A 23,968-nucleotide genomic window follows, 5' to 3' on the forward strand; every position below is an offset into this window, starting at 1 on the left:
TATTTTGATTTACCTGATCTTCAAAAAATTTTGTTCAACTTGACCTAACCTAACTCAACATACCTACATTTTATCCTAGCCTAGCTCAATTCCTTGTTCCCCTTATCTGTTTTATCGTGTACATTGCAAAATTGAAAGCTCGAATAAAGGACATTTTGGAAGTTCGTAAAAACAAAACTATCAACGCAAACCAGAAAAAAGCCGCCACGCTGCATCTTTGGCCAGCTATATATTGATTTGGTTGAAGCACGGAAGCGAGTAATTCAGCGAAACTTGGCAGCGGCAATATGAGCGAATAATTTTGCGTATCAGGATTCAGGATTTAGGACTCAGGACGAGGGGGTTGGCTGCTGCCGGCTGGCGGGTTGATCGACGCATCAGTTACCAGGCCGAGCTAGGCACGCGGATTTACATGCGATTCCAATTACAGATAATCCCGCAGAAATTTTTTCCTTTTTTTTCCCCCAACTTTCCGGCTGTGCAGTGATTCGCGCCCTTAATATATACGTATATGTATACATACAAAATCGAACGAGAATTACACCCTGCGCGTATGTGTGTAAGGTGACGATATTTTTCACACCCACCCTTCATTGTGCCCCCGGCTTTGTACATCACAATGCATTTTTTCACACCCCACGGCGAGTCTCAACCCCCGCGAAATCCGTTTTCTCGTGTAATTCGGTCGGTCCCAAAGAGAACTTCAATCGAAATGGGGTAGAAAATTTCGATCGGACCGGAACGTCGTCATTTTTCAGTCAGAAAGTCTGAATCCTGGTGCCTGAGTCGCGAAAAATGGGGATTGTTCGATGATTCAACAGAGGACGGAGAGTTTTTTGGGGTTTCCACCCTGAGGCCTGAGAGGGTTGGCTGTTCGGCTTCCAGATGGCGCGCGGTGCACGATTCAATACATTTCTATTTCAGTCCATGTATACGGTGCCAGGATACGTGCATTAACGATAAATAAGAAGGACGAGAATGTGGAAATGAATCGGAGAAATAAAACCACGGACGGGGAGTTATGAAAAAGAAATGTGGAAAACAGAATCAACGAACATGTTACGCATAGCGAATGTAGCTTAAGGTTGAAGTGTGTGCATATTCAAAAGTAATATAACGCGAGAGTAGCGGGCGAGAGGCCGAGGGAGAAATATTTTACATGAAAATAAAAAATTAGAGAAAAGTGGAAAAGCTGGAAAACAGAGAAACAAAAGTGGGGAGAGAAAAAAAACCGAAAGAAATTACGGAAAAAAATTCGAAATAAAAAAAGGAAAAACTGAAAAGAAAAGTTTTCAAATTAGGAGGCAGAGGTAAAACGCTCGTACAACGCTGTAAAACATGAACGACTGTCATCTAACTTGGGTCATTTCGTCGCCGCTGTACCCTCTCAATTTCCCCCTCGCATCACTTCAGATCTCTGCGTTTCTGCATTCTCTACGAGATGTTTTACGGCTCGCTTATACTTATGCATTCGCGTACGTATACCTGCATAGATGATAATTATGAATAATAACGCATTTTCAGACGGCCTGTAGTTACTCTTGAAAAAAAAAAAAAAAAATGTAACGATTATAAGACAAAGAAAAAAGAAGCGTACAATTTAGCTCCATTCAAAAACAGAATTTTATAAAAAAACACAGATCGCATCAATTGAAAATACCGTAAGTCAAATTGAACGCGATAAAATTGAATATAAAAAAATATAAAATGAAATTCTATAAGGAACCTTAAAACAATAAGTTTGTAAGATCAGAAAAAAAAAAACTGCGAAGGACTTTCGAGCTTGCGGACATGTGAGATGTTTTGAGGCCTTCCTCTCGTGTATATCATGTACACATACATATGTATTATATGTGTATGTATATAGGTAGTATTAGGGTCGCGATTCGGAGCTTGAGCTTGAGTTTGAGACAGATTCTTGGGAGGCTTCATCCAGCAACCCAAAAGAGGCTTGCAAATTTTTTTCTCCTCACTCTCTTTGCTTTTTACTGTTTAAATGTATTGGGCCGTTTCTCTCGGACGAAGAAATTTTATACGCAGGAGAAAATAAAACATACTCGTGGAAGTATAACTTTTGAATCCTATTTCGAAAGCTCATTTTCTAAATTCAAAGTTTTTCCATTTAAATAACGTGGGATGAAGATAGCAATAATTTTTTCTAATGGTAGGTGTATCCACGCAGCGGCGATTTGTAGAGAATTTGATTTGATTCTCTACAAAAGAAAAAAAAACTACCCCGAACAAAGTCTGGGCTTGAAATAGTTCAAAATTTACAAACTTTCAAGTCGAAAGTCAATTTTTACAAAAACTTATCTTCAAAATTCTCTAATGTCTAAGCTACTGACTTTACAAGTAATGTTGGAATTTGATTTTCGTAATGAATTGGACTTTCTCCAAAATGCTATCACGACAAAGTCCACATCTTTAAATACGGTTGAGCGGTAACAATTTTAAGACAGAAGACGACGTCTTAGCATGCAACGTTATTTGCATACGGAAAAGTTTCAACTTCGAAAGCAACTTTGTTTATCTTGTACCGCGTACAAGTTTCTCACGTTCGAGCGAGAAAAAGATTTGTCGCTTTCGAAATATCTTCTAATTGTTTACTGCCCTTCTCATGCATAATTCTATGTCAGAATAATTCATTGGTTTCCATGTAGTTCCTAATTTCTTGGTTTCTTTATTTCTCATCATTTTCTTGTCTTTTCTTCACTTTCTTCTTTCTTTTTCTTCTTTATACGAGACGGCCCGCGCGTGTCCCAATATAGAAAGTAGAGGAAGGTGTACGCAGGGTGCGGATGTGACAGGCGAGGCCGCACTAAAACAAAATTGTCCTTGCTGAATATTTTATCTCCCCACTTCCTGCGTCTCTGCATCCATACATGTGTGTATACCTATATATATATATATATATATATATATATATATATATATATATATATATATATATATATATATGGTCCACAAACACATGTACACTTATAATATGAAATACGTACCTACGTATGCAAAGGCATCGCGGCATCCCACGCGCTGCTGATATCACCACTTCTATCGGTAAGAGCGAGCCACGTTCTATGGGTTCGTATTTTTTTTTTTTTTTCATCCCTCTTCCGAGTAGTTGGATGGATGAAGAGGGGGGGGGGGGAGATGGTACATCGAGCTACACATGTTCACGTTTAAGGGCTTTACAGAAGGTGTACAGGCACCTACAAATGCCTCAGGATCGGGATATAGCTCTTCCCTCTTCTTTTTTTTTTTTTTATTTTTTACTCCCTTTCAAAATATATTATTTTCCGCCTTGTTTTACTCGTTTTTACGATATTCCGTTCATTTTTTTTTTTTTTTTCACGAAACCTTCCCTTTTTTTCTATTCTTCCCCTTCTCGTAACTACCTCTGAGCTTTCGACCACGAGCAGAATGACACGATTCATTTTATCCTGATACCGCAGGTTCTGTACGTATATGTATGCACACTAGGGTGTACTAAAGAAAATTTTTTATTTTTTTTCTAACCTGCATCAAAATTTCGGGTTGACCATTTCAAATCGTACATCTCATTCGAATATGAGCACTTAATATTGATATCTAGAGGTGCCTATTTTCATTTCCTTTATTCGTTTGAATAACACGCAAAGAATATCGGAATTTTTTTTTATATCTTTATACGATGAATCAATGTTTATAGGCGAATATCTCGTAATCGGTCGGAGTTAGGAAAATTTTTCTCATTGCTTTTTTATAGATCGTGAAAATTTCCTATAAGGATCTGCATATGGATAGTTTAAAAGTCAAGCCGATGACGATTAAAAAAATTAAAAAAATTTCCGATTTTCATTACGTGTTGTTTTGATGGAAAATGGAAAACACAAAATAGGCACATCTAAATATAAATATTCAGAGTTCATATTCAGATGAGATATACTATTTGAGATACTCTACCAAAATTTTGATGTACGTTTGAAAAAAAAAAAAAAAATTTTTTTTCGCCTTACCCTAATGTATACAGTCTTATAGGTTAGACGCATGGAACATATTTGACTTTCGTATTTCCCGCATACATGTGCGAGTGTATATGTATGAAACTGAATTGCTGCACAATGAATATCGGCCATATTCATTCATTCGCTTTTGGTGATGGATCGCAACGTGTGTGCGTGTGTTGAATTCTGTTGACACAGGAATTATGGCAAAGTTAATAAAATGTGTCGGCCGATAGACGACCAAAAAAAAAATCCTCAATTCTTCTTCTTCTTCTTCTTCTTTTTCTTCTTTGTCAGTAAGCTCTAAGAATGTTTCTCATTGTACATATGTCCGCGCGTTATTGGTACTATGCAATGTAAAAGTAGGAAGGGGTAGAGAAAGAGGGAACGCGGAAACGCGGAAACGGGAGCGGCGCCGAGGCGTCTGGAAGGTCTCGCGTGAGACGCCGCAAAGCCTACGTTCGAGCCCAACGGAGCCAGTTTTCCAACTAATCAGTCGTACACGCTGACGGCCATTCTCCATCTTTCTCTCCCTCTACATACACGTATACATATCCTTCTCTCCTTCTACCAAACTGCGTACTTTCTATTTCTTCGTTTTCCTCTCTCCTAGCTTCGTGCTCTTTATGTACTTCCCCATGATTAGTGGAAATGCTCTATTCATGTCTTCACGTATCGTCTTTTTCATAAATTCGGTTGTAGTTTCTCATTTTTTCATCTTTATTTTTCTTACCCAGTTCTCCCGCCTCCCTTTTTCTCCTTTCATTCCGTAACAACCGAATTTCCTTCTTTTCTTTTTCTCCTCATTATTATTTCTTGCGTCAAATTCTTAGCCGATTTTCCGCTCCAGGTGGCAACTTTCCTTTTCACCTACTCTTGTCGCTTTGTTAAAAAAATTTTTTAATTTCATCCTTCTTTTCATTTTGCTCTATAATCCTTTTCTCCCTGTTCCGTCGCGAAAAAGGAAAGAGGGAGAAGGTGCATGGATACCGTGTTGGGTCTGCGAAGCGTAGGTAAGTTACCGGTATTAGGACCACCGGGGTCTAAGGGTTGCTCTTCCACTCGTATACCGCACGTCGAGAGTAAACAGAAAGAGAGGGAGAGAAGAATATACAGAGAAAGAGAGCAGGAGAAAGAGAGAATGAGAAGACAGGGTTAGGGGAGTAGTTTTATGGCGGGAAATAGCACGTGTGGTTTGCCCCTTTTATACTTTACTCTTACCGGTATCCTCCGCCCTCGCTACTCACCCTTTTCACCTTTGCCAATCCTGTTTTTGAACCTCGTCCCACCCGTCCAGCATCCCCCATCTTTCCTACAGCGCTTTTTGACCGGCGGTGATTCATCGCATGATTCTCTTCGAGCGCGATGCACAGTTGATGGTCCAGGAATGGCTTTGGTATTATTGCAAAAAGCATAGATGAAAACAGTGAAAAACAGCTTGAAAAAAAGGGAACAACTGAGGAGAAGTTGTTTAACAACTTCTAAGCAATCATTTATTTCATAATACTATACTCGTAAAAGCTGCAAATTATTCGGTAGATAAAACGGTGAAGAGAGTTTGGTTCAATGTGGTTTTTGTCTTATGGTTACAAAGTTTTATATCGTCATTATTTCTCTCACTACAATTCGCAACGTTCTCATTTTTATTCGAGTTTTATTTCTCCTTCTACGGGGCGTAAAAAAGCAGAAAAACATATGCTGAAAAACTATTGAAAAAAAAAATAAATAAATAAACACGTATCGTTGTTTGTTACGAAGGAGGGAATGAAATATTTCGTATCAACGTTGGGGTGAAAAAATGTAGATTTTTAAAGATTAATTTATCCCTGTAATATCGAAGAAGAAACCAAGAAAAAATCTATCCAAGATATTGTGAAATTACGTGAAGGCATACATATGTATGCTCCAATTTCAGTGAAAATAAAAAAAAGATAAGGTCGAGGGTTGGTTGCGCAACGTGCGTGTATTAATATTGAATAATACATTAACATTCTTAATCAAGGAAAGACGCAACGAGGCGGGAAGATTCTCCTGGTAGATACAACTCGAGGAGAAAAAGGGAAAAACAGAGGAAAAGAAAAAATGTAGAACGAAGGCGTGGGTGAAAAAAAAAAAACATGAAATGAAAACTGATAAATATAAAATTTTAACAGTCAATTCTGCGTGGCGAGAATGGCTTCAGGCTCTAGTAATATGCAAGAAGGCTTGGCTACATTATACACGTGTACAATACACTCAAATATACATGCACAGCTATATACGTACAAATACCTGTACGTAGTTGGTTTTTGAGGCAGGAAATGAAGCGTCTCGGCGCCATTTTGGAGAAGGGGGCAAAGAGCGAACGGAGAGTAAAAAAAAAAAAAAAAAAAAGAAGAAATATTCATTCCCCCCTCCCTCCCCCCAAAGAAAGAAAGGGAAAGAATTTTCTTACCGCGGCTTCGCAGTGTCAGGCCTTAATTAGTTCAATCAAATTATGAATATTTAATTCGTCGGCGGTCATTATATTCCGCAAACGCGCACCGCGCTGCGGAATCGGGGGTTGAAGAGAACGAAAGCACGACGCTAGCCGCGTGCCCATCGAGAAAAGATAATTGAACAGCCGGCGAAATTAGTTTTAGGGGTGGTGAAAGTGCCTGATGCTATGAATTCAGAAGAGCACCATATCTTCCAATGGCTCCAGCCCCTCGTCACACCCCCGCGCCTGGACCACCGAGGATGACGTCTTTGCCCTTCTCATCTTCCCGCCTCTCGTTCTCTTCTTCGCTAATTCTTACCCAGTCGTGGCTACATCTTTGACCTCTCGAAATGAAATTTGCATCCCACCGCTGTCACCAGAAGTTAAGCCACGCACCCCAAGCTCTTAGCCAACTTTGACGAGTCAAGATAGGAACGAAATAAAAAAAAAAAATAAAGTAATAATGCAGATCTGTATTCAGTCGCGCTGGGTAATTATCATCATGAATAATTTCATGACGCGATTCACAAAATTGATGCTAAAAAAAAGTTCGATAAGTTAAAGGTAAGCTTGAGCTTTTGGATAACAATTTTAGTTTGATGAGAAACAAAGACACGAGGGAATGATTTTTCTCGTAAGTTTCTCATTCGAATATGCTGCTCTGATTCTTATCGAGTGAGAAAAATTTTGTAATTCTGTTACTCGAAGGGAAAATGTTTTCGGTGAGAATTTATTTTCAGAAAAAGTAGATATTCAGTCATTCCCGAATATGAATTTCCATTGATTAATAATCTACAATACAATTCATCGGACCCAAGCCTTTGTTTTGACGTGAGATTTTTTGGTTTTTGATTTAATATACTCTCTCCACAAAAAAAAAGTCGCATTTCAGCAGGAAATAATCCGAACGTCTGATATCTAACGAACGATATCTACATGCAATTTTTCACCGGTTAGTTGCACTTCCGTTCACGAGTGTTTTTTCTTCTCTTCTACTTCTGCCTCCGCTTCAGCGGTCCCATTTAAATTTGATAAAATGTAGGCTATGTAAAAACTACGAAAAAAAATTTCAGACGTCGAGATAAGAAAAAAATAAATAAACCACCCTCAAACAGAGAGAGGATGGATTAATAACGATTCTGCCTATCTGTCTATCTCTGCCTCTCTTTGTTCGTCTTCACCCCTCAGCTTCTACATACAAGATCGGGCGCGAGCCAATAGCATGGTTCAAAATTACCATATGAATGAATTCGATCCTGCACTAGTAATACCGGCATGCTGTCCCGCGTTACCATTTTGTACCTCAACCATTTCATGCCTCATCCATACGCGAAGTGATATTAGACACATTTCCTCGGGAAAGTTCTTGGTATTTTTTTTTTTCTATTGCTTTTTATTTTTCTTTCTCATTTGAACCCCGAAGCACGAATCATGGTCGTGCAAATTTTCATTCGCGATATTGAAGCTTCGGAATAAAATTGTACCTATAATTTTGACAATACTTGATCGGATTTTTTGCTCCCACTTCATCTTCCCAATAATATCTTCATTGTGCTATTCCGTTAATCTGGAATCCGACTCACTGTTATGGAATATTGGTTCATCTAGCCCGGAACAAGGGAGTTTTCGATGAAAATGCTTTTCGACGGAGGAGAATGCAGGAGGGAAGCTGGAAAAGAGGCAGGAACGTTGAACGGGTACGGGTACAGGAAAGAAAATAGTCGGGGAATCCTTTGATGGAATATTGGGAAAGGGTAGACTAAACCCGGTTCAATGAACTTCTAGCTCGCTAATTTTGTGAGATTCCGATTCGCTTCAACTCACGGATTTGTATAATAAAATGGGAAAAAAAAAGAATATTAAAAATATTTAATGAAATAATTCAACTTTTAAGAAGACAAAATTGGATAAAAAAATCGCTGTTTGAATAACTGGGTGAAAATGCAATTTCGTAGCAGTTGATCAATGTTTTGGCTTGGTTCAACAACAGCTTGCTTTGTCGAAGTAAAGTTAAACAGTTAGCTTTGGTGAAAACTATTTTGTATACTCGTGGTTCTCATTTTTCGTGATATCCTCTGCCCAAAAAGAAGACATCCTTGTTCATCTATTGTCTTGCAGGATTCGTTAACCAAATTAAAAGGAGCCTCCGTAAGACATGGGTTTGTAATATCATATTTCCTGGATGTCCTGGCGCACTTTTCAACAGAGCAGATGCGGCGAGCATCGTAATCGTCCAATTAGGCGCGAGCTGTCCGATTTCAAAACGTCTGTTTCAAATTTTCCGTAATCAATCGCGTAATTGCAGTTATTCCGTCGGCGGGTGATTACGCACCCCTAAATTTTGCGCGTGCAGAAAAACACACGCGTGCGTGACACATGCGTCAGAATTTTACCTGGAATCGGGGATGTAACGTCATCGCATCGCGATTGGGTGACTAACCTTCGTAGCTGAGTCAACGACAATTTTTTCTCCCTATGTTCGTAATGTATCCGGTGGTGGTGCAAGGAGAAGGTGGGAGATCGAGTTATTCGCGTTCTCTCGACCCTTTTCGTACCGGCTGCGCGCAGTGACTCACTTCACTTCGATCAGAACTTTACAACAGTGATCGACGAAATTGCAATCAGACAATTACAAAGTACGAATCACAAACAAAGTTTGTAATCGAGTCGAAAGTAAAATAATTGGAGGTAACAGCAAGGGAAAAATAGTAACAGGACACTTGAAATAAAAATCATATTTTTGTATAATTTGTAATCGGATGTAGTACAGATTACATAAATCATATTCGTAATTTGCAATTGGTAGTACGCAAAATACATATTGCATTTTTATTTTGTCATTGGAGGTACGTGAAATACCAATCACGAAATTTTATTTCTCACTTGAAGCTGAACAATATACAAATTACAATTAATAAATATGGCTGAACCGATCATCTAAAATTTTTGCAAAAAATTTACGTCTCGATTTCATCTAATTACAATTTTTCAACATTATCAAACACTGCACGAAATCTAAAATTACGCATGTAATTTGTGATTCGAATTGTCCTTAAATTTGAAGAACACTAAAAAATCATGGCAATGTATGCGGAACAAAAATACAAGGAGATCGATTGAAAAAATAATTGTCTCTGCCCCTGGCACTGCGGTAGATATGCATGCGTATAAGGGTCACACCTGCGGCTCGTGCGGTGAACGAGAGCTACGAATTTACATAAATATAGGTATTGTATACCTATACACGACACGTGTAATACATCTGTACCTAGCCATAAAGAAAATTCGATCGTGTAGACATATATTTTGTAAGTTTATAGGTATATGCAAGACAGTCTCGAAGCCCAAGTAGCGAGTATAACATCGCCCCCTTCTGTCACAATAAATAGGCATTAGGGATCTGGGACCGGCGCACGCGGTTTGATTGGTTCTCCGTGTCCTTAAGCGAGCAATGACGGAGTTAGAAAAGTGTGTATTACGTTATGTACAAGCAAAAAAGGTGGAGTATCAAATAGAAACAGAGAGAAAAATAGTACGTTTATTAGAATCGCGACAGTGTCGGAAATTTCTAGACGCAAATGTGCGCATGCGCGAAATCATGCGATTTCATTGGTAGATTCGATTCACTCGCACCGAGTTCCTCGTCCGTTTGTCAGGTTGGCCAACTTGTTTTATGGGCCGGACGCCAACCTGTCAAAATTTACAAATCTTTCAAGGTTATGTTGCGTTGAGAGAAATGTGACGGTTCTGCGTCGAAGTAAACCTAACCTGAAAACGTTCGCGCGTATTAAGCAACCGAATAGAGTTTCCAAACTATCTAAACTGAGAAAAAATTTGGCGCATGCGTACTCGAGTGTTCAGTTTCTTGATTTCATCAGGTGTACCTATAAAATACTGCGGAGAGAGGCAGAAGAGAGGAAGAGAGACATAGAAGAACGCGAATAGAAATCGGAATAAAATAGGGGAAGATGGAGCGGGGAGAATAGAAATAGGACGAAAGAGAGACGGAGGGAAAGGAGAGAGAGAGAGAGAGAGACGGGCTTGGAGTGCCGGAAGGTATTCTCGGGGGCGGGCGTAATAAGAAAGTCATAAACCCTTGCGAGCTGCCACCCGGGGGTCGAGGGTGAGTCCCGGAACCAGGTTGTGCGTACATACACTGAACGAGAGGGGTGGGCGAGACTCTAGTGCAGGATGCGGAGTGCCAAATATTGTTTTGTAATGGACCGGGGACGATTCCACCGTTTACGACGTGTCGAGTCTTCCGCCTCCTCGACGCTCCCGTCAAAGTCGTCGACGAGCTTCTAGTTCGTCTCGAAGTATACGAGCTTCATGGTTCTCATAGAAAATTCAGTCGTGTTTAGATTTGAATTCTCACATTTTTTTTCCCCTCTCATGGAAAAGTGAGAAGCATCTCGATGGGTTTTTACGGGTGCTGGTCGACCTTTCTCATTCTATTCTGAGGGAGCTTGTGAGGAATTCGTTTCTGAGTGAAATCAACTATTTTTCGACAAGTTTTTCGTAATAACGAACGTGTCAGGAACAGGAAAACAAAAAAAAAAAAAACAGTAGAATAATTTGATTTCTCCAACGTTGTTATTATAACGACCTGTTCGCAATGGAATTACAGTGTTTAGAATTTTTTCCGTATCATAAAGCTTATTTCTAGCTTCGTTCACACTTTCTGCCATTTGCGATATCAAGTTCCTGTTCGTAAGATTTTTCAAGCTGATCGCAGACTCAAGATCCCTTTAATCCCAAATCGTGTTTGGACTGAAAAAAAAAAAAAAAACAGAAAAGTAAAGTCAGTGTGTCCTTCCAGAGTTAACAAGATGAAGAACGAAAAGAGGAAACAATTACACCCCCGCTGATCAAAGCTTATCCTCTGAGACGTTTTTAGGGGTGGGAATAACGCGGCGGGGACTTCGAAAGCGCCAAACAACGTTCATTTTGTGTGTGTGTGTGTGTGTGTGTTAGGTGAACGTCAAGCGAGTGGTGAAACGAAGCCGGTATCCTTGCCGCCTCGCCTGCCTTCGAGTGAGGCAATTTGCGGTGTCGGGATAACGGGAATTCATCAAACTTTATTTGGATCGCAAAAGCGTAATTCGATCGTAGCCTCGTGCTGCCGGGAGGATAAGAATACGGCGGGTAGGGTGAGAGAATGAGGACGACGACACACGGGGTTCCAGCTTCGTCTCGATCCTATACACTCCTTGCCATTCCGTCGCCCCCGCAAACATCTTGTAAATAGTTGTTTTTTCGACGGTGTTTTCCCCCTTTTCTACCCAGATTTTATGTTACTAATAGATTCTTCTTCTTCTTCTTCTTCTTCTTCTTCTTTTGCTTAATATAAATTCTTTATCTCGATTGTATAATGGAATTCTTTCGATCAAGTGATAAAATAACGAAAAAAACATTTCCAGTTCGTACATTTATGTACTATTAATTTTCTTTACAAAAATGCTACCTGAATTGAACCAAATAATTTTTAAATGACGTCAAAGAACGTCGTTGCAATTAAGGGTGAGTCATCCCGTAGTGCAAGTAGAAAAACGGAATAATATGAAAAAAAACACACATAAATAAATAAAAATGTGAACGCACAACGCATCGTTTCTTATATACGCAATTCCGGAGTCAAGGAGACTGCAGGGTTTGTGTAGGCGGGTGGTGTATCAGGCTAAAGGGTGTCTAATTTCATTAGGATGCTATTACGGGTACAGATTGCTATGGGAATAGCTTTCAGTCCTGAAAGCAAATACACGAGTCTTATCTGTATACTTTAGTCATCGGGGCTAACGAACTTACACCGCCATCGTGAATATTTATTTGCCCTTGTTAGACTTTCACTATTCCATGTAGAATGTATATATATATATACATGTATATTTTCACCAAAAAGTTTGTAGAAAGCTCTGGAACAAAGAAATGCGATGCGAAATTATAAAAATTATTAAAAATTGCGAGTTTCGAAATTATTCGAAAGCTCGCGAAGGGGTTGCTTTTAAATACAGAGAAGAAAAAGAAAAGATAGGGCCAAATTTTATCGTACTCTAGAATGTTTGAAAATTTTCGAGAGGGTTGATCAGGATTAGGAGAAAAAATACGTTTCAAATAACGCTACCGAATATGAAAAATTTGCCCCGAGTGTAAATCTAAACCTTAGTTAGAGGTATATTATTGTTAGAAGATAACTCAAAATCACAATGAAAACTGACTGAACGCAGGTTCCCGTGAAAAAAAATTTTGAAAAACGGATTCACATATGGATGATTTTTTTTTTTATTCAAAATGTGAACGAAAAACTTGGTATGAGGTAGATTTTATTCGAAAAAAATCGAAAATAGGAATAAAACTGAAGAAAAGAAACGGACCGATCGGTTCCCACATTTGGCTATACATATATTCATACACCGAGTTGCCCTAGGGGTGATTTTGCGTTGGCGCCGGGATGTCGAGCACTGGCGCCGCGCGGACGCCTGAGCCTTCGATCGGCGGCCGCGTGGCAGCCAGTAACCGGGGTCTGGGGTCTGGTGGGTCGACGGAAAGACTTGGGCGAGAACGGAGAAGCGAATGGGATGCACGAGGAGAGCGGGTGGCGTAGAGCGGAGAGAGAATGCAATTAGACAGTGGTCGGTCGGTCGGCTAGGTGGCTTGTTTATGCGAATTAACGGGGGGCGACGGAGAGCCGGAGCCACTCCGAAGGAGCGAAGCAGACCCGAGCGGCCCGGAAACGACCCCGACGGCAAATTAAACAGAGAGCAGAAAAAACCGGGACAAAACAAATGCGCTAATGAAAGAGAAGGAGAGAGTTATTTATTCCCGTACGGTGACGTCGTTGGCGTGGTTGGTTTACCCGTTTAAAACCGAGAAGAAACTTCTTCAACGCCGATTTGGTACGTCCAACTGTTTTTGAATTATCGAGCTTCTTCTCACCGGCCAATCACCGCCACCCTCAAAACCGTTACGCTTTGCTCTCCGCGCGCCAATTGGTCCAAGCTTCTATTCGTTCTCATTTGAAAACTGACCGTTCTACAAAGTTCGCGCAAAATAAATTTCCACTTCATTTCCAACCAGGAATCGTCTCGCCGAGTTGTAACCGTTTTGGAAACGAATTGAATATCGCGTTTTTAATTTCTTCGTAAACAATTCGTACCCTAAGATTGCTGCTTTTTACGTCAAACGACAGTTTGATGTTCTCATTTTCCACCTCTGGTTCCCGGGTTCCTCCTTGCCGTTTTCTCGCTTTTCACTTTGTGTGTTTCCGGCAGTAGGCTCCGTTGTAATATCGTAGTTCTCGGAGCAATTCCGCCTCTCTAAAAGCGCGAGTCGTAAAATCCCGCGAAAATTGCGCCACCCCAACGGCCCGTGCACCGGGGGTTCGGGGGTACGTAGCGTGTGTTGCGTAGGTATCCTTCGAGCTTCGTCTGACGGAATACAAATTGATTGCGAAATAATTCATGAACCGACCAAATGGTCCATCCAATAAGGACCCTTGGAATGACCGGTCAAATTGTCCCGAAAACCAGCGCCATCCAACCACCACCCCGCCCAAAAATATAAGAAAATAATTCATGATAGCCGGGAGTCCGGGGTTTGGGTTCAGGTTTGGATCCTCCTCGCATCTCCTCCTAGCAACAGTAGGATAAAGTCACGCCCTGCTTTACTCGCGCATATACGCTCTCTCCCCGCGTTACCCAAGGGTTTCAAATTTTCCCCCGACGTTAGCTGACTCACCGAGGTTATCCTGGAACCGCTAAAATTTTATCTGCAACTTCTTGAACGAAACCAGAAATACTAAAAAAATTAAAAGAACGAGAAGAAGAACCAGAAGAAATTATTGCACGATTGGTCTATTTTTGGTTAAATATACCTAGTCTTTTACACATCATAGGTGTAAAAAAAGGTTTCCAAGGAAAAGTCGACGTTAAGAAAAAAAAATTCGTCTACCAATCTATTTTATTATCTTGTGGTTTTGGATTTAGAATTTTTAAACAATTTAGGAAGGAAATATTTGCACTGTCAATTCTCTTCTATCGAGTATTATCGTGCATAGGTATAACATATTAAGACACATATCACAGACATATACCAAGTGTGACAGAACGTTGGCAAAAATAAGGTTGTTCTTTCGCTCGCGGAATGTGGTTATGTGTACATTATATTTCGGTAATGGCACATGATGTATACAGGTAGACGGACGCATGTATTATGTGTATGTACTCGCGTGTATATTTTATATATACCTACAAGAAGTTAGAGTTAACCGATCAATGCATAAATATACCATAAACCGTCGTTTCTATCGTGCTTCCGTGAACCCCTTTTTCATCTCCCCCTCGCCAACAAATCGCTGCGGAATCACATTATATGCCATCTTTTTCGCGGTCTCTTGCAGACGAGCGCGCTTTATAAAGAGAAACCAATGCCATACATAAAATACACAAGCGATTTCATGTACTGCACGGTTTCGTGTGTATGAACATACATTATGTAGGTAATGGCAAAGGAGGGGATAGAAGGGAGTAGAGATAAAAAAAAAAAAAAAACTTCCAGCGACATCGCTTTGTAAAAAAAGCAATTTTTTGAATCCTCCAATCTATGGAACTGTTTCAAAGCTATAGATATTCCATCAATAAATGTGACTATGGAAGAGGGGATTAAAAATTCATTCGAAGTGTGAATTACAAGAAAATAATTTTAATAACAATATCACCAATGATGTATAATTTATTCTCTTCAAAGTTTAACTCCAACGGTCATTTTGCCGACTCGATCCTACCACAGGGACACTTGACTCTCTTTGTTAATATAACTCCGTAGATTCCGAGAATCATTATTAATTACCGCGGCTATAAATAAGTACGCAATAGATTAATCAATCATCCCTATAGGGGATGCCGTGACTGTAACGATATCAGCCCGGTACTGTTGCAACACATATATCTAGGTTCGTGATGTCACATCGGTATGTTTTTGCGCTCATGCAATAGCGCTGAAGAAACTGAAAATGGTTTTTTCGAAATTTGAACTACAACAGCGGGGGGGTCCAAAGAAATTATTTGGAAAAAGACCATTCGTGCTAGTAAAGGAGAAAGACGAAGAGAATTACGAGAGTGCCGGGGAAGTAAGAGCAGAAAATTTTACTCGCGGAGCGAGGGGGGGAGGAGATGGGTAAATGGCCGCGGAGGGGTGGAGGGGGAAATCCTGGTTACTGCAGGCAGGTACACCGAGGCACACTCATCCTCAAAACTTTGCTTATTAAACCGTCCCGCGCGCGGGCGGTTTTAGTGCGGATACGTAGGTATAAGGTGAGTAGCGTGGGGCGGGGGAGGGGAGCGTATATAGACGTGTGGCAGCCCCCCAAGCCGCCCGGAAATCCAGCGGAAGGTAGCATATGAGCCGTTTTTTCCGTCCATTTTTGTATAAATTTGAAGTATCTTTCGCTGTTCTCTTTGGGTTACACAGATGGTTGGTTTATTAGCTGTAGCCCAAATTATACACTTCTTTATCCGTGAATGTACTCAGATAAGTTTTTACGGGTTTGTTCGCCGGGCGAAAGTAAAGCTCGTGTCCAAGTTTGAAGCGATTTGGAGAAAAATTCACGGAGTTAAGGCGGATAATGCTGCTAAATATGAAAATTTTTCAAAAACTACATTTCGAGGTGCAATTATTCGTTTATCAAATTCAGACCTCATAAATTTTGCATCTTTTCGTAGAAAAGCTATCGAAATACAAAACTAAATGAAAAAAACTCTGTATAGGAGAGAGAAGACTGAAGGGAGTAACAGCTTTCAGGTGGTTCCGACATCCAATGGAAAGTAGAATACGAGCCACCTTTAGTGAACAGTTTTGTATAAATTTGAAGTTTTTTTCATTAGAACCTCATTCTACAGATACATAACAGAATTTTTCCGTCGGGTTAGGCAGGAAGTTCATTGACGACTGTTACCAAATTATATATGTTTTAATCCATGGATATGCTCGGATAAGCTTTCAAGGCAATTAATTGGATCAAGTAATAATGAAGAAATAATACGATAATATTAATTAAAAATAAATTTAATGTATTCAATCAAAATTCAACAATCATGCTTCTACGGAAGTTGAAAAAAAAAATTGAAGAAAATGACCAGTGCCAAAATGAGTGTTCTGTACAAGTTTGAATTTATTTAAAGCGATATTCACTGAGATGAGACGAGCAATGCTACTAAATATGGCAATATATCAAAAACCGTACTTGAAGGTGCAGTTCTTCTTCAATCAAATACTAACGTGACAAGATTATTCTCTTGCCTTAAAAAGGTTACAAAAAATTCATATCAGAATAAAAAAAAACGTCAGACGCACAGGGTGTACTATAAATAAAGAGAAAAAAAAGACGGAATGATTTTTTTGAGCTCCGACGTCTGAAGCAAATTACGAAACAGTCTGAACACCATGCTCATTTCGTCAAGTAGAATTCCTCATCAGTTATAAATTACTTATAGTTTCTAGACTCATTTCATTTTATTCCTTGGCGCATGTCTGGACGCTTTATAGGCAGTCAAACCGCCTCGCGAGGCAGCAGTACTCGCACTAACGCTCGCCAAGTTGTCTATCAATAAGGGGCAGACGTGTTGCACGAGGCTAACTGACGATCAGTCCGGCATAAGTAGCGTGAAATACGAGAAACAGATAAAAATATTGTAGCAAACATCTCCTTACTTACAATGAAAAATTTTTAAACCAACAAACTAAAGCGAAAAGCAAGGCCACAAAAATTTGAGGTATTTTCTCAAAGAAGAAGTCAAATTTAGATCGATCATGCTGCTTTTTCAAAGTTACCTCTAATTTTGAAGCTGTCGTATGATAAATGTTTTAGTTTCCACGATTCGTTTCATTTTATTTCATCACATTTCTTCGGATCATTATTTGTTTGTAGTAATTATTATTTTCTTCGTTTCGTTGTTCGTAAATGAGAAAAAAAAAAACAAAAATCCGACGGATCCTGAGTTGGGAATCAAATGTAAACAAACGTATCAGTCAGGGAGAAAATTCGTGGATGCTGGTCAAAGTGTGATATTTATTGATTCACTACAAAAAAAATACGACACTTTGACCAGCATCGATCAATTTTCTCCCTGTCTATTCCCCTGGTCACGAATTCATCACAAACAAATCAGTCTCTCAAACCTCGAGGATCATAATATTTTCATTTCATGTTGTAAGAATTTGCTCTCCGTTGGTAATTTTGCCGATACAATGTATCGCCCGCAGCGTAGTTACCTATTCAAATGTGAAACGGATGGATCAATCGATGCCGGAGTCGATCATCGGGCATCGAAGCTGTTACCTGGCAACCTCGACCAGGCCGTCTAATTGTTTGTTTCGATAATTATTCAGTTACCGCTTGACCGCGTCGCACGTCGCTCGCTGCAGCCTCTTGTTGCCCCGTTCTTGCTTCTCCACGGCTTCGACATCATCGTGCTTGGACTTTATCGCGTTTTCTGGTCTTCACACCCTCGGTTCACTGTTTCATTTGTCACTTCCCTGGTGTTCGCATTATTAATTGTAGTCGTTAATTGTTTGTTCGCGTGTGTTTAGTGCTGTGAAGTTTTTTCTTCGCGTTGTGTGCCTGCAGTTTTTTTGTTTTCCGTTTTCACCTTACCGTGTTCGTGTTTTTCATCTGTGGATATCTACCCGGAGCTTCTTTCCTGCCTTCGAGTGCTTCTAGCTTCTGGAATTCTTCGTAAGTTGACGAGATGCAATTTTTTACATTTTTTTTTTTTGCTTCAATCTTTGTTATTCGGAACATGAACGAAGCTGGTCATAAACAAATTTGATATTTGGTTAGAATGAATTGTGTAGTTGCCAAAATTGGAACGACAGATCGTAAAGATTATTTTAGATCCGTTTCTTGAACGATATTTGACTTGTTACATTCGACGAACAACCGTTGTGTGTATTTAATAATAATTATCGTTTGTTAATTTTCATTCTTTTCGAGTTGTTTATCGATTCACTTTAACCTCCGGTAAATAAAACCTGCAGTTTTTGTATCCATGAAACAACCTCCCGGGACAAAAGTCAGCCTCACTCAGCCGAGCAATAAATACATGAACAAAAAATTTGTCGACGCAATGTGCAATGATTTTTCGGATATCGATAACTTTGAAGTACATACACGGGTGAATCAATGTCGGTAATTGGAAACACCGAAAGATGGAGAATTATAAACAAAACACAGCTGGTATGTTGTTGTTCTTCCTTCTTTGGCCGGTCATGGAGTTCTGTACGTATAACGCACAAGGCGAGGTACACAGGAAGAAACCTGTGGAGTGTGGATATAACTCTGCAGCAGAGAGGGGCTTCGAATATCAATGTAACAGCCGTACGTTATACGTACCTCATAGGCCTCCAACTATTACAGGCGCGGCAACTGACCGAACTACTTGTGCTTTCTGTTAATGATCTCTTGGTTGGTCGGTTAACGTAATTTTCGAACGAAAGTCGAAATCGTTGATTTTTATTTTTTTATTAAAATTCGATTAATTCGATTACCGCATCGTATAGGTTTCCGGATTTACTGCAAATGATTTTTCAGACGGACTTGGTCACTTTCCATTTCGGAGAACGGTTGACGAACAAGTTTTTTGGTCGGGAATCAAAATGTAGAATCTTCACATAGTGAAACGATCACAGTACTAAACGGTCAAAGATGCGAAAATCTGATTCATGGTATTTGAAAATTTAGCAGGGTAAAAGTCGAGGTAAAAATATACGAAACCAATTCGGAGATCCGTAAAAATTTTTTTATTCTCTTGTATTTTTTGTGGAGGTAAATATGAGAGTTGGAATATAGCATTTGTGTAGACGCGTAAATTTATTTGATAGAATTTTTAATATGAAGAAAAGTTGAATTATATAAGCGAAGTGAAAATTTATACAGGCTCAGTTTAGAAAACCAGAATGGAGAATCGTCAGAATTTCGCTAAATTCTTATTCATTGATATACTTGGACCTTTCTACGCTTCGACTTTTCTGTATATTAAAAATCCTATAAAATATGTTTTCAGCTTTTTGAAAATCTCACATTGCGTCCCACATATTCTCCAATCTTTCCGTATTTTTTGCAAAAATTAAATTTTCAGCATTCACATTAACGATTCTATCTATTCGCCTTTCCATTTTGCCACTTTTTTAAGGTTCGTCTTCGTACACTTAAAAATTCTACGAATCAGTGTCCTGCGGTTCTTAGAAATTCGGAATTACAAATCATCTAATGGGCGGCGATTCTACCGTTTCATCATTTTTTCATCCCATTGATAGTTCTTGCTTTTCATTCCATTGGGTAAATTCTCATTTCGCGTAATCGGACAGAAAAACTGCGCAGTCAAAGCTGAGGAACGAAATTCGTTTCTTGGAATCTGGGATAAGAAACGAATAGAAGAGACATAGAAAATAGCAGTAAGGGTCGTACGACGCAATACGCTTCTCAGTGATTACTCTGAGTCATTGAAGTTCTCCTCTGACAGTAAATGGCGATGAGTAACCAGCAGCCGTGACGAATCTCGGTAAAGTTGTGGGAAGAATCCGGAGACTTTTTTGCGACGAAAAATTAGAATTTGGTTTGAGAGTAAAAGTGTAGGAAAATTAGAAAATAGAATGGTCACGATATAGAGTTTTCTAAGGCGTGGAATCTATTTTACAGAATTTTTGAAAAGTAAAAAGACGATTTCTATATGAAAGTAGAAAGTTCAAGTGATGAAAACCAAAACGTTAGAATTTGACGATTCTGTGTTTTGGATTTTCAGGCTTTGCCTTTCTACATTCATTCATAATTAGTGTTTCTAATATTTCGAAATTGTGCATATTGAATATTCTATAACATAACGTCTCGCATCTTTTAAAAATTGGCCGTTTTGACCATTTTCATTTTCCAATCCTTTTATACTTTCAATCTCTACCCAAAGATTTAATATTCTGGTTTTCTGTATCGACTATCTACGATTTGACTTTTCTAAAATTCGAATTTTAAAAATTACTGCAAAATGGATGTTACCGTTTTTGAAAATTCTAATCCTTCCACATCCTCACCCCCACCCAAAGACTTAATATTCTGATTTTCTCCACATCAACTTCAGACCTTTTGCATTTCCCGGAATTCGAGTATCCCCATTTAAAGAATCGATATAAAGAAAATTCACTTTCGTGACCCTTCTATTTTTCAATCCTTCCACGTGTTTACCCTCGCCCACCGATTTAACAATCCGATTTTCCGTACCGTAACCTCGTACATTTCCGATATTTCTACAATTCGCCTTTCCGCGTTTAAAACAATCCTGTAAAATCCTCCGCGTCTTTGAAAACTCGCCCACCTCGGCCCTTCCATTTTCTGACCCTTTTCAATTCTCACCCCCTCACCCCGCGAATTCACGCTGTCCGAGGGTTCGTCACAGTGCACCCTCGAACAATTTTGCGTCGGGTGCAGCGGCTGAGCGTTCGGTGTTGTTAATGACGTGCACCCTGGCACAGCCAAAGAGGCGCCTGCACGCCGTGGACAAGTAGCAGCGGTGGCACTCTAGCTAACGAAGAGCACAATTCAAATTATACCCAACCTAACAACCCAACAACTGGACGGACACGAACTGCATTTGCTGGAAAATACGATTCCCAGGAAAATTAGTTTGGCGCCGCCGCCGCCGCCGCCGCTTTTACCTACCCCCAGCGCTCTAAATGCACCGCTTCACTTTGCAGACGCAACGTCGAATATCCTAACCCCTTATACTCTCGATCACTTCCCCCCCCTCCCCCACATAGAAAAACACACTCATGGAGAACTGCTGGTGGGAGTTGGATTTCTATTCGCGTATGAACCTGACAAAAAATTCAACGACAGCAACAAATATTGATGTTATTCAACTTCGTAGAAAAATCGTGTTTCACTTCGGACAAATCAAATCTACGTATTTAATTCAACCAGACATTCGGTTGGCCAGAGACTAAGACGTTTCATTGATTCAAAAAGGCAAACGTTGACGAGTGTGGCAAATAAACTTTCCGGTAGTCTTTTTGTCGGTGCACGTATTTAACTTAAATTCAGTCGACTTCGCCACTTCGGTTTACCAAGCGTAGCACGATAAGTCGTGATATAGAAAAATTTTAATCGGTGTACAAGCGGGTGTACAAGCTTCTTCATTTTTATGTCCTGTGTTTACGTACGCGATCCATCTCAAAATCGCAAAAAAAAAATCATGCAATACAAAATAACTATCACGCTTTGCGCTTTTTTAAACGCTTTCAATTTGCACCACCAAAAGACCGTTGTGTTTCATCTGGAAATCAGTTTGAAAAATGATTCTCTGAGAAATTGTTTTCACCTCGGTTTTCACGAATTAGGTTAAGACATAAGATTACCTAACAATTAATGTCACGTTTCATTCTGTTTCTTGAAAATGACTTTTCTCAAAAAAAAAAAACAAAAGAAAAAAAAAAATACGCCGACACATTATGAAGGTTGATGCATTTTAATTTTTACATTTTCCACAAATTTCATATTACATATCATTATAAAAAAATCGCCGTCATCCCTTGGAATGTTTCCCTGACTGTCACCAGCAGCGAAAAGAATTCCGGATCCCAAAAAATCTGTCCTTTGGATTACTTGATAGCAAGTAGGAAAAAGAACAAAAATATTAATCCTTCTACTGTAATGCAAATTCACTAGGAAAACTTTGTAAATTATCTTTGAAAGCTGATATGTATGTATAATCATTTTATCACAAATTTACACTGTTCTGACAATCAGTGTAAATGTACAAATCATCTGTGAACTTTCTTCTAGAAGTGTTCCAGATGTCGTGAAAAATGGACATCGTAGCGTTATCGGTATATTTATTTCCATGCAGCTGGAATTTCCTAGCATTCTTGAAAACACACAAAAAAAAAATAGATGGAAATCAAATACGACGCGAATTAATATTTCTTTGATTCAAACACACGTGACTTTGTAGTCGATAGCCGAAATTATTGTTTCAATCACTGTTTCGTTGAAAAAGATGACGTCATTTTGAATTAAAAAAACAAAACTTCTTCATCCGTCACAAAAATCTTTTCCCTCTGTGACAGCCAACATCGAATTATATCTATAATACGTAAAATCCAAAATCGTCATCTGCACGTATTCGTTGTAGTCAGTGGAGAAGAGTAATAGTTTGAATAACACAGGTAAAAAAAAAAAATATTTATTTTTCCGAGTTCATAATTCAATGTATAAATTTTAATAATAATAAAAATCTTCATTGATTACTCATAAACTTTGTTTTTGTCTTTTCTATGTTGATAAATAAGTCTTCAAGTTTTTGGTTGATAGTATGAGCAGCAGGTGGCAGCACGTCGAAATAAAAAGCAAACTTTATTCGATGAAACTGTTTCTTCTTTCATTAGTTACGTATAAGAATTACAAATTTGACATCTAGTAATATTTCGTCGGAATTGACGCCTCATAGTCAATTTCAATGATTTTCGCGACGATTCTGGATCCCATTGTCCGTGATCGTGATTTTTTTCACTACCCTCCTTCTTTCTCTACAATTTAAACGGTCCGTGAGACAGCAGAATACAAAACCATAAAACTGGCGAAAAATGAAAGCTCGGACGTCGGTTCTCGTCGAAGAGCATCATCCAGCAATCATCCGCGAGGTCTTGAGAAGAAGGCGAAGCCTAGCGAAAAAAATCTCGCGTCTCTGCCCCCGGCCTTGGCTCGCAAGTTCAAGCTTTCGGCGAGCCTTGACCTTGGCAATGACTCAGAGGATGTTATCCTGCTGGGAATGTTGAATTCGGGGGTGGTGGAGGTGGGACGAGATCGGCTCAGGTGCGGAAGGGCAAGCGAGCGAACGACGTCGGCGCGAGACGGAAAGAGAGCGAGGAATAAGGGACGAAAGCACGGAAGGGAGAAAGGAAGGAAGGAAGGAAGGAAGGAAGGAGGGAAAGATCCTGGTTGGCGGGGGAAAGGCGGGGCGCGAAGGGGGGGCGAGGCGTGCAGGCAGCCGGCTCGACGGCTCGGTTTCCTCAGTTTCCTCAGTTTCCCTCTGCCTCCCTCCGCCTGAAAGCTGCTAGCCAGCTAGCCAGCCGCCAGCAGCCAGCCAGTCGTTCGTCGACACTTCGCTGATAGCTTCGATAGCTTCCCTGCGTTTGTTTCGTGCCGAAGGCTTAAAACCACCCTCACTTGCCAAACCCAAAGAAGAACCAACCACCCACCCCCCACACACACACACACACACGCACACGTACGCGCGCGCAAACTCGCATAAAACAAACAAACAAACAAACAAACAAACAAACAACGCTTTCCTCAAGCTCTCACGCATAAGCTCATCCTTGTCGCGATATAATATTAACAGCTGTAATCAATCGCTCGTAAATAAATAACACGATAATCACACCGATCTTTCACCCCCGACGAATTTGCTTTCGAATACTGATATCCGACTTCTCGATCGTAGACGTATACACGCGACAATCGGTTTCGACCGTAAAAAGATAGATT

At 39.8% G+C, this 23,968-nt stretch overlaps 1 protein-coding gene across 2 annotated transcripts in view; it reads left to right on the forward strand.

Annotated features, from left to right (window-relative positions):
* Positions 1–23,968, forward strand: part of LOC107223117 (protein muscleblind) — a 282,556-nt gene that overhangs the window by 2,683 nt on the left and 255,905 nt on the right. Inside the window, exon 1 of one of the 2 annotated variants that reach the window (XM_046740800.1) lies at positions 17,735–18,169. The exons of the other annotated variant lie outside the window; for it this stretch is intronic. The gene's annotated coding sequence lies outside the window, so the exon portion shown is untranslated. Of the gene's footprint in view, positions 1–17,734; positions 18,170–23,968 lie in introns of those variants that run through there. 2 annotated transcript variants of the gene reach the window in all.

This window comes from Neodiprion lecontei, chromosome 5, assembly GCF_021901455.1.
Source record: "Neodiprion lecontei isolate iyNeoLeco1 chromosome 5, iyNeoLeco1.1, whole genome shotgun sequence".
Lineage (NCBI taxonomy): Eukaryota > Metazoa > Arthropoda > Insecta > Hymenoptera > Diprionidae > Neodiprion > Neodiprion lecontei.